Source organism: Hetaerina americana, unplaced genomic scaffold (genome assembly GCF_022747635.1).
Source record: "Hetaerina americana unplaced genomic scaffold, ioHetAmer1.1.p SCAF_8, whole genome shotgun sequence".
NCBI classification, from domain to species: domain Eukaryota; kingdom Metazoa; phylum Arthropoda; class Insecta; order Odonata; family Calopterygidae; genus Hetaerina; species Hetaerina americana.
The window spans coordinates 25,363,625-25,376,124 of NW_027287427.1; the positions used below are offsets into that span (position 1 = coordinate 25,363,625).

The 12,500-nt window shown below is 46.5% G+C and overlaps 1 protein-coding gene across 2 annotated transcripts in view; it reads right to left on the reverse strand.

Annotated features, from left to right (window-relative positions):
• The window catches only part of brat (brain tumor), a 121,696-nt gene that overhangs the window by 39,035 nt on the left and 70,161 nt on the right, over positions 1 to 12,500 (reverse strand). Inside the window, exon 1 of one of the 2 annotated variants that reach the window (XM_071596855.1) lies at positions 10,363 to 10,811. The exons of the other annotated variant lie outside the window; for it this stretch is intronic. The gene's annotated coding sequence lies outside the window, so the exon portion shown is untranslated. Of the gene's footprint in view, positions 1 to 10,362; positions 10,812 to 12,500 lie in introns of those variants that run through there. 2 annotated transcript variants of the gene reach the window in all.

Here is a 12,500-nt window from a genome sequence, read left to right on the forward strand (position 1 = left end):
CGGGTTTCTTGCAAGAATTATGGATGCATATATTTTTTGAAAAAAGCAGTATACATATTGGACGGAAATATGAATGCTCGGAAGGAGAATTGTAGAATCATGGAGTTACACATTAGCGTTTTTCATGAGAAATGGGAAGTACGTGATGGTCTTAATTATGCACAGCTGGGAAAATGTTCCAAGCTTGAAACAGTCACGTCTAAATAGTTTAAACATTCTCGCGAGTTGGATTGACATTAAATGCACCTTAAAGTCCCATCTCCGATATAGTCGTTCGGCGTTGTTGGGATTCGACGACTCGAACAGGGAATTTATTACAGAGAATGACTAAACCCTATGCATGGCATTTATACTATCCCTCAAAAACATTAACAAGGGCATATATATAGGAAACAAAAAGAAATTTACATTTTCCCACCAATTCGGGGACGAATCTCAATCGGATACGTCGGTGGCCAAATTTTATTTAGCAAAATTACGTCCACCACGCGTAATCGAACGCAATTTCGGAAGCCATAAAAAGGTACCGAGAGCCGATTCTCAATTACCCGTAGGACGATAATAGCATGAGAAGGCCCCCAGGATCCTAATATCCCACACTGCTTACACATACATACAGGATATGCGGCTTAAAGCTTAAGGACCACTATGCGCAGAAGGGCGGAAAGAAGAGAAGGGATGAGCGGGATTGGACGAGGGCTACATCGCTGACGGCCGAGGGATAACGGGGAGGGTTTCGCGGAGGGGAGGAGAAGGTTGATATATGGACCATTGGGAAGACGCACCAGTGGTCGGGTGGCAAAGGCAAGAGATGGGGGGTTAGGGGGGGGGGGCGATGGAGATGAGTACGGATAGAAGTAGTCGTTCCCCTTCCGCAAGGGAGGACGGAGGAGATGGAACGGAACCGGCTGAGGAGGACTCGGGCATCAATGTAAATATTCGGAGCGCGGGGAAACTGATGAAAAAGTGAGAGCTGAGCACGCAAGAAAAATTAATATTCGTAAACGCTTCTCGCATTTCTTGTCGCTAATGGCTGAACGAGAAACTGCAATGGGAGATGCTCTATTATTACATCACACTAGCTTCTATTTACCTTTTTTTCACACCTCAATCCCATCACTTAAATGCTCCAGCCATCTCCAAAAATTACGTCACGCTCCAGAAGCCGCCACTAGTTCTTTCGCGGAACGTGACGATTACGTTGGTCCCTGGGTTTGTGTGTTACTAGGAGAGGCGCTTCCTACGAAGGTAAAGCGACGAGGATGTGCCCCACACTGTGCCTGAATAATATACCGACCAATGAATGTACAAACAGAAAATTAAACGAACTAGCATTCCTAAACGTGATTACTGCGGAATATGATTGAGAATGGTAGGCCTACACGGGCACATGATGCCAATAAAACAAAACGCTTCATAAGAAATTCTGTATTTACTTAACATTTTAAGGGTTAATTAATGATTTTAAATAATGCTCATTTACAACGCGTCACATTACAATAGATAATAATCGATTACTGAGAGATGTCTCTATTCATTTCCCAATGTTAAAACCCTCCGCGGATATTGTTAAGAATAGCAGAACGGTTTGATACGAACAAATATTTTAATAAACACTTCTGGGTAATTAACTACTTCAGAATTGCTGATGCGCCAGAATAACTAGTTATGATTCCTAGGGTCCCTCGGAATCAATTCGACAGAAATGGTGGCTTATTATCAATATTACATACATTGCGTTACCTACAGGAAGCTACCTCAGGGTTCACCTCTTGAAAGTAGCCAACGGAACCGTTAATAATTTATCACGTAGTTTCAACGGAGTAATTCAAATTCTTTTACACCACATTATGCCAAACGCGCGTAAATGAGCCCAGGTCTATTTTCATTATTCCTGATACAGTACAAACCCCGAATTAGGCAAGGTTACTATCACGTCCTTAAGAGTCTTTCCCGCTTTAGTACGATATACAATTACCTTAACTTTACAAATTAAGAGTGGATGTCGGGGATGACAGGATAGAGAACTCTTTATGAACAGGGGGTAAAGGGGGCGCATTCGCGGGAAAATGTTTTTACTATTTGAAAATTTAAATCAATCGTTGTGACATCATGTTCAAAAATGTCCCGTTATACACGGATGATATTGTTCCTCTGCGGATTTCTTGAAGGCAATACACGAAATTAGCTCGGATTTATTAATCCCCGTAGAAATGTGGCGTGAAATATTTTTATCCTCCAGTTAACGCTTAAATATTTACTTAATTAAGTGAAAAAGAATTAAACGAGAGCCCATGCGGAATATACTGGCAAAAAATGCTCCATGGATAACGAAGTGCAGTTTGAATTAAAATCACGCATTTCTATGAAGAAGAAACATATTAATGTCCGCACGTCAAAAAATTGGCCATATAACGGGGGGAGAGGGAGATTAAAAGGGAAAAGGGGGATGGAGGAAAACGGGCTGCAGGGTGAAATGAGGGGAGAGGAAATGGGGGGCCGGGAAGGAGGGGGCAAAGAGGGTAGGGGCGGAGGGGGCAAAGGGGGTAGGGGCGGAGGGGGCAAAGGGGGTAGGGGCGGAGGGGGCAAAAGAGGAGAGGGGCGGAAGGGGGCAAAAGAGGAGAGGGGCGGAAGGGGGCAAAAGAGGAGAGGGGCGGAAGGGGGCAAAAGAGGAGAGGGGCGGAGGGGGGCAAAAGAGGAGAGGGGGTGGAGGAGGGCAAAAGAGGAGAGGGGCGGAGGGGGGCAAAAGAGGAGAGGGACTGAGGGGGGCAAAGGAACTAAGGGGTGGAGGGTGCAAAGGAACTAAGGGGCGGAGGGGGCCAAGGATCTAAGGGGCGGAGGGGGCCAAGGATCTAAGGGGCGGAGGGGGGAGGGAACAGGGGCGGAGGGGGAAGGAGGGGTATGGTTGGAGGAGGGTAGAAGACGGGATTTTAAGGTTGAAAGGGGTTCGAGTGGCTGGAGGGGACGGAGGTTGAGAGCGGGAGGGGAGAATAGGAGAGAAAGGAGAAAGAAAGAATTCGAGAGAAAGAAGGGAAGGAAGGATGGAGAGAGAAATACATTCCACACACCAGCCCTTGCGAAAGCCTAAGGGTAACGGATGATGAAGTAAAAGAACGAGGAAATGAGGATGAGGGCAAGAGGTAGGACTCCTTTGTCCTTCGTCCACTCTCTCGACAGGAAGAGGCCATGGTCAAGACACGTGACAACCAGTACGCGATGAGGGGTTATGGGAGACAGCGGCTACGGCTGCTCAAGGGAAGGCCCAGGTGGGCCCGTTGGTTGTGATGACCCCCCCCTTTTCCATTCTCCATCCTCCCAGGCAACCCCCCCCGGCCAGTCGGCCGATACCGCCAGGTTCCTTGCCTCCCTTCCCCTTCACCACCCCCCCGAGTCCTCATCCTCCACACCTCCCCAACTACCGAGTCCCGGCGCTGAGAAGTACAGCTGCAGTGTGGTGGCCTGGGGTGTTGAAGGACCCGCGAAATGAAAGGACGTCGTGGTTTGAAATATGTAAGGCTATAAAACTATAAAAATTGAAATAAATGACGGCATGCTACCACATCTGCCCACTGCGTACGGAAATAATAAACTATGAGATAAATCGAATCGACATTTGCAGAGGATGAGCCGTACCATTTAGTCAAGAGGCAGAAGTAACAAGCGGGTGGTAATAGGTACACTAAGTATTTTCGGTGCGTACAACAATACCTCACGATGTCGGCGGAATTATAGAACACATGTTGCGACGATCATTTACACTAACAAGGAATATGAATAAAGTCAGAACGAACTATGGACATTGACTTGAACATATTTACTTTAACTATACAGATTACTATTTAATATACAGGTAATAAAATGAAAAAATATATTACGTATGAGTCATTTTAGGTAGCAACTTCCATACATACCATAGATCTATCATACATCTACTTGAACACTAACATTACGTAAAGTGGAAAAATTAACGCGAAGACGACCTTAATAATACAGATACAAAAGAACAAAAATCTCCATCAATTAAAGAATCTTAAGGAATCAGCATCTTGACTGACAAGGAAAAATAAAAAAATACCCATGGCTTGCATTTCAATAAAGTACTCAGACTATACAAGTACAAGGATTGAAATCCCATTTGCTAAATTCAATCACCACTATAAATAAATATGTTACCATTAATAAAAAGAACATACATTGGTCTTAATTTTGCCAAAGAAATCATGCAGTTCTCGGTACAGAACACCGAGCATACTTAATCATCTTGGGAATTTTAATAAATTATTGTACTTTGAATAACATATTAGAGGTTTCGTAATTTATTCAAATGGGCCACGAGAAATCGCCATTTCCTATGATCCTATGAGCAGATCACCTCGAGTGACTTTTTCATCCTTCAACGTGAATGGTCAGGTTGAGGTTTTATCGCGAAAACTCAAGATGGTATTTCATTGAAAGGGGATATATCAGATAAAAACTAAACTAATGAGTAATACAGACTAAGGGATAAAGGCGAAGTTGAGCAAAGGATACGGAGGACCACTGTGCCTGCAATTCCTAAAAAATTGATATTAGTTATATGCAAAAATGTATGCAAATATATATAAATAGCAAATTCCATCTAAAATAATTCGTCCATCAGCTGAACGTAAATATGGCATAGCCCCTAATTCTAAATTAAGACGGAAAAAAATATTTCGTGCTCCTGTGATTTATTAAGTTATGTCCATAACTCTCCGTGTCAACCAGCCCATTATCACAATACCTGATAAATATGGACAAACACAGAAAAAATTATCCAAAGTTTTTTTCAGTGAATCTACGTGTTGATCACGAATTTTATTATTCCCCATGCAATAAAATATATTATTAGACAAAATTAACCGAGAAGCTGATGGAGAAAGAATATTATCTACGATTTCTCTAGTACATGAAGTACGACGTACAAGTGCTTCATTAACTTTATTTGATATCGCACACAAACACGAAGAATTAAGAAAATACGGTTACAATAGCAATGTCAATGACATGCAATTATATTTTACAATGAATGTAGTGTACCAAGAGCACTTTAGATCATGGAAAATTTGACAACCAAAAATACTTCTAGCACTCCGAAAACAAGAATACACATTAGCACAACTTACCTTCCCAGGAAGTGTACACAAGATCTGCGCTGTTTTCGGGACATAAATATCAGCATTTCAAGGGAAGATTAAGACATTAACCAGCATACAAGCAACGCAATTAGGGATGAAAAAAGGTGTTTTAACACATCGCACAATTACTTACGAGCAAAAACTTGGCAAAGAAAAATTCATGCATTGTAACTACGAGGTTAAGAGCACTATAGCCACCGTAATATTGCCAGTGAATAAAAAAACCTACTACCGCTTGCAAGCAATCGACATCCATGGCCATATGGCTAGACTACCCCGTGTCAAGTCCGCCCACACTACACCAGCAAAACTATATTGGACATGGCAAACACCAGCGGAGAGACACTTAACACGATTATAGGTCTTACTCAGCATAGGCAAAAATTTAACTGATTTCCGAACGCGTAACTCTCCACACATGCAAAACAATAAACTCCATCGGAGCAACGCTTGAGCATTCTATTTAACACGTATACAAAGAAACAGAAAGCCAAGCATTGGAAATTCACCATTAGCAAGCGGAAAAAATCTTAAAATAAAACAACCGAGGGTGACGTGTGCGTGACAACCGAACCACCTCCCGAGCGTTTCCTTCACGTTTTCAAGTGGACAGCATATTCAGTTTGGATTTGCAAAGGCTCGGCCTGCACTTCGTATCAGATAAAAGCGCCGCTCTGAGACGGTCATATCCACAAGAGCCCGACAGATTGAGGGTAATGCATTATACGTAGAACGATGCGAAATCCTTCCTGGTTTGGTATTGAGTCATGAGGAAAGACAGTGATTTAGACGAGTCGTGATAGAGCATAGTTGTCGGCGAGGGAAAGTTGACTAGGGAAAATGTTTAAAAAGAGGCCAACGAACTTAGCAAATGTAACCATCGCTACGTGCGCGCAAACAACAGAATGAGGACCAGAAACTTCCGCGACAAGCAGCGGTCTAAGGGCACGACGAAATGCCGAACGCCTCTACGCTGCTTCCCTTTAAAACAATAAAGAAGGCACGGAAAATTACTCAGCGCGCGCGCGCCGTCCGCCGGGATATCGAGGGATGCGACGGAGGCGGTTATTTACCTCCTTTTCCGCACCGAAGAGTAACGAACTACGAGCTATAAAACATCCCCGCGATTCCTGATTCCCAGAGAAACTTAATTTATTCACTCTGGCAAGGGACCGAAATTAACTTCAGCTGCATCGAACCTTCTGATAACTTACTTTGCCGATAATAGCGCACAGCCGGGGACGTCCGGGGATGCCACCTCGAGGCCCTTGTACGGCGAAGGGCGAAAAACCACACGACTTCACCGGCACGAGGATTTCTCGGCTGGCGCGAGGGCGGGGTTCGCAGTAGCCCGGGACTGGGGAGGGCGAGCGAGTGAAAGATTCGCAAAACTCAATTATGAAATCAGCTGGCAAGAGGGAAGCGGCGCGGGGGAGAGCGCGGGTTGGGAGAGGTATTCGGGGAGGGGCCGCGGCTTTCTGCGGCTGTGGCGGAGGCGAGCGGGTGGCAGAGCCCAACCGTCATCGCAGACAAATACGCGTCGACCCTCAAAAGCGTTCACTTGATCGATACATTATCTAATTCCAACTTCGGGAATTCATTCCTGAGAGGCGAACCGAATTTAGCCATCTCCCCCCCCCCATTATCCACACTAGATTTTTCTCGATAAAGGAGGCGCACTGCTTTTGATAGAGCCCCTCCGACTCCTCGCGGGAGTTGAACGAAACTCCGGGAGGGACGACAGTAATTACACGTAAAATCACGACACTCGTGAAAGGTGGTTCCCTATTTTAACCGCATTCCACATGCATCGCCCGGGAACTCGTGCGTTCACGACCAAATCCCGAAAAAATTGAAAAATTACGCTAATGAAATGTTAGCAAGCCAATACATGAACAGTAATTGATGCTTAATATTTAATAGAATAGCCGGGCAATCACGTTACCCAACCACATGGGGATAAAGTGTCGCTTCTAACTCTAATTCCTTGACATATCACACGTATAGCCAAAATAATATTTTCCCGTCAAACATATCCCCGAATACTACCAGATTATTTTGTATCACTGGTAACTTCATCAATGGATTACTGAAAAACTTAAAAGACTAAATTCAGAGATTTATCTTTTCCATTGAAACTAAATTGACTGATGCCAATAGTTCCGCCGAGTCTCAGACTAACCTTTAAAATCATCTGCAGCGAGCTCTTGATGTGATCGTCATGACAAATGAACACTTTTGCCTGTTGGTCTGATATTTTACGAGCAGATGAATATCCCAAGGGACACTCCAAATGAGAATCGAAACTTTGAATACGAAAACGTTTACAAAGTAAGTATTTTCGGGAGCGACTTATGCCGCCAGGCAAGCAAACTCAAAACGTCCGGCACTTCGCCCCGGAGAGCAGCGGTACCCGCGCGTAAGAACCGGATGTTTACAGAGAACATGCACGACAAAGAGCATTTACAAGTGGAATTCCGAGAATACTGCGCCAATAATGTCAAAAAAAAACCGGGAAAAGGTCAATGTTACCGAGGGAAAGGGCTACACGAGGCACACGATATGAAGGAGGGAAGAAGTCTTGGCATCTCTTCAATATTTCCACGACCGGATGTCAAGCACAGCAAGCAGGCAGAGCGACACCGCTTCGTTCTTATGCGACGGAAATAATTCCGCCACTACGTCAAGTTTCAACGATTCTTCACCCAAGTACTTCGACGCTTAATTGCAACCCAATCAAACACCCTATTCATTATCCCGAAACATCAGACGGGATTCAGATTAAGACTAAATTTCACGTTTTCAACGCGGCACGCGTACTTATACCTCTAGTCATAGGCATTTATTAAGCAGAGTACTCACACATTTTCATACGCGCACGACTATCAGTTTTCTCGAAAAAACAAATCCGAAAGACTCGCCGCCAATCCCAAACGCTCCGAAGGCAACTCGGGAGGCTCTTCGTTTAAGCAGTCATCTGGGAACCGCTCGATCGTGTTCAAGGTCAGGTTTCGTGTAATTGAAAACGTCCTCTATTCGCTGCGGCATTCGCGCGCCGACTACTTACGAAAATGCCCTGAACGTGCGCACCTATAGGGAGGCGAGGACATCACGGGCCTAAAATCTACTGGTGAGATTGGAAACACATCAGACAAGATACTAGGCCTTCTCAACACAGAATCAACGTTAAGGATGCCGCAAGAAAGTAATTTGAAGTCTCCTGTAAAAGAAATAATTCTACAGCCCAAAAATAATTCGCGGAATAATAGTAGGGAAACAAGTTTGAGATAGGATTTACGCAACAATGCAATGGCCCCTCAGATAATATAGGCATGAAAATGAGATAAAACGAAAAGTAAGCCTCAACATATTTCAGGGCGCCAGTGACTCCTTAACTTTCAACGAGAAGGCAATTTTTGAGAAGCGTCATCGTAAATAGGCTCACACCGAGTGGAGAATGGAACTCGAACCGACGCCAGATCAGCTGTTGGTTTCCCCTCACGCCGGGGGAATAAGCGCTTTCTAGAACTCATCTGCGGCGTGACATGAACTTACGCATCAAAAGTCGCAGGCATGGATGTAAAAACTATCCCCCCTCTTCATGAAGTGATTCAATTTCTCGAAAAGGCTACACGGGTGTGTTATTGGAAAACCGACTGGGAAAGCCCTCGATTCATAAAAGTGACGCCGGCGAGAGCGCGGGAAACGAGCGTAACGGTTCTGCGTAGGGGAAAGACGATATACAATACAGCCCTTTCATGCTCCCCACACGGATGGAAGCATTCATTCTATCTCTACGGAGCTCACATTTAAAACTCCACATAATGCATCTCGAAATCCCACAACTTAAAGAATGGGAAACTCGTGATGCTTTCGGAGATGAAACTTAATTCTTAGCGCTTAACCTCTCCAATAAATATCATCCGTTTATGCATAACACTCAATGTTATCAAGTCGGAAGCGTAAGCTGAAGTACTTAGCTCTACTGTTTTCGGTATATACGATATGGTGCTGAGATACGAAATATATGCCCGTGACGGCTGAGATAGTTTGAGAATGACGGCGATTAAGAGTTCATCGTGTCAACCTTCAAAAAATTCATCACGCTAAATTCTGAGCAAGCTTTTTAATGTTTGCGTGGGCGCAGCGATAACCCAGTGGAAAAACCCGGCCTCGATAGACTAAACAGTCGTTCCGGCATCATCTCCTCCCCGAGCATGTGAGTAAGACGGCACGGTCTCACGAGGAAGAAGTCACGGTCTTTATCTGACCGAACGGGTTGCAGAGCCGCGGATGGACGATGCAACGAGAAGCTGCAGCGAAGAAAATGAGACCCACACAAACCACGGCCGCACCGACGCGGGGGAACAGACTTTTCGAGTTTACCCTTGAGGAAAGTGGATGGGACAACGAGAAGAGGGAGACGAGGAAGGGAGAGGGAGCAAAGAGGGGAGGATGAGGGCCCCGCCGCGAGAAGTGAGAGTGAGTGGAAATGGGCGCGGAGGGGCAGGGAGGGAGTGTGGTGCGTGACCGTAGGCAGAGGCTAGGCGCCCCAGCCGGCGGCGGATGTCAACCAGATAAGTAGCCGGGGCAACCGCCCGCCCGCCCACGGCCAAAGGGGACCACCGCCCACGCGACCAAAACATTCGCGAGAGTCCGCCGGATCGGAATGGAAACAATTTGAATGAAGAAGCTGGCCGAAATGCGTCCCGCAAGTCCCCGCAGAGGGAAAACTGAGTTCGTAATCGGGGATGAGGAAGCGACTTAAAAACCAAAATGTGGGGACAGAGTACCCGGAATCTCGATCAAGAAAGTTATCCACTCCCTGACAAGTGACCAGTTGCAATAAATTTGGTACTTGCGTAAGCACGTGCCATCGGCTAAGGCTCGTTTATTGTGGTTAAGTTGCGATGCAAGAAAATTCAAACCTTAATGCGATCTCCTAATCAAGCTAATAAATACGTGATCTTTACCGAATCGCACCTATTGAGCGAATTTAAGTGCGCACGAGCACGCACGTCCACACCGATAACGGACGCTCCAGCGCGAAACGCCGGGATTTCGGATATGTCCCGACTCACGCTCATCCCACCGGCCAAGGAGACGAAGCCCGCCACCACAACACGCTCTCGAATATACGCAGTTGCCGGTGCGACGGGGTGGGCAGTCACCCCGCTTCCCGCCTCGGTAAAAAAACCTCCCTTACCTGACAGCTGCCGCCATCCGGCCGGGCCAGCAAGTTGAGGAGGAGCACCACCTCTCGCACGGGATAACCTTCCCCGTTGACCTCCAGTCCTTCCACCTAGAAACCCCACGGCAGACACCACCACCACCGACGGAGGCGTATGGGACGGCCAACAACTGCCGAACGGAAACTCCGCACATTCACAAAACACGCCGGATCGCCGAATAATATCGCCACAGAGCGTCCGAAAAAGACGGATAAATACACCAAGGAAAGTACGGGGGAGGAAAGCGACAACGGACTGAGACGATCGTTGGCTGGGACTGTGAGGTCGAACACGGCGATGGCGACGTTAAGGACAAGACTAGTGGGGGGATACACTCATACATAAAGGGGTGGACATGCAAGATGTACACGGGACCCTGTCGGGAAAGAGCGAGATCATACGGTGCGGGCTGACTCGACCGCCTACGCCGACACAAAGATGCGAACTGAGAGGGCGACGCGGCACAGTGGGAACACCGAGTCAAGGGGTGGGGAGCCGAGATAGGGCGACAAAGAGGGGCGGGCAGGGAGGGGAGGCGAGGGCCGACGCCAATCGAATGACTGAGCTCGAAGGAGGGGGACCACGTGCCGGGGGGCGGAGTCTAGAACCGAGGGGGAGGGGGAATGGGCCCCGAGAAGAGGGGGAATGTAAGGAGGAGGGGTGGAATGGGGAACGGAGGGGAGGGATAAAAAAAGACGGAGGGAGGGGAGGAGAGAAAGCGTCGGAGGGGGTGACGTTGGGACCCCTTCCACCAACCCAACCCCCATAATCTCCCCGCCTCTCTCAGGCCCCTACGTTCCCTCAGCGTCGAATGTTCCACAGCTGCTGCGGCTGCACACACAGTTCCCTCCTCTCTGTCCCTTTCCTTACGACTCCGGAGCGTAGGGGTTGGGCCATAAGATAACCTTGCAGCGGGCCAATAATGAGTCTGGCTGAATTACACAGCAACGACTCACGGTCCACGACAATTGAGGACTAGAATGATTCAACCACGACGGGATTCTACAAGGCTAAGGGTAGAAAGGCCTCGCGAAGCAAAGAGTATACACAACATTCCGGAAAATAATAATATCGATCCACAAGTTACAGCGACAGTTACGAAGATCATTTTCATAAATCAATGCCAAACGAACCCATTTTTTTTAACCGGAAATGGAACCAATAATGTTTAGGACAGGCAGCTTGATCCTTCTTATATTTCATTTTTTTCTAATAAGGACTGTGAAACTAATAATTATCTTCGGATTTTGCCAAATGTGCCACACTTTGTCAACAGTAACTACTCGCAAATCAGCTGGTGTGAATAAGAAATTTCAGAAAACACTACGAAATCACTCGGCTTTGACACGCGCTGGATTGGCTCTTAATCCTGTGAAGCTTCCCAGTGATCCACCGCGAGGGAAAATATAGCTCGGGAGAGTCACAAATAGGTTTTCCCCCCGCACGCATAGTAAATAATACACAAAATTCATCGGAGCCAGGAGGAAGAGTTATCACTGAATGCATACCGGTGGCAAGGGAAACGGAAACCAATTAACCCCTCCATGTCAAGCACGCAAATGATAGGGTAGCCACGTCCCGAAACGAAAATAAGAGCGTCGGATATATTCATACCATATGTTTGACAATTTGGGAGGGGAAATTTATCAAAATAATTCGACGGAAGGAATTTTGTACCGATAAAATGCTGCCAGGTAAATGAATTCCTCCACGAAAGTAAATATTTTTGGGAAATGTACATTGCAATACCAAAGAAGAAAGTAAACAACTCGTAAACCAGAACTCGTAATCCAGCAATGGTAGAGTTGTTCCTGGGCGGTCAGGAAATTCGTCCTGCCGAAAACAGACGGCGGCGAGTGGTTGCTGAAGGGGAACGGAGAAATAGGAAGGTGGGGGAGTGTGGGGGAAGCCGTGGATGAAAGGGGGGTCGAGGAGGAGAGGAAGGAAGTGGGGTGAGGAGCTAAGTGGGTGGGTCAAGGTTATGAAGGGTGTGAGAGGAAAATTTAAGAGGCGGGAGGAGGTTATGAGAGGGAAGAAGACGTCCAGGATGGAGGAGAAGAATCCAATATGAGCGAGGAGATATAAATGAGATAGGACAGCCACAATGGAAACT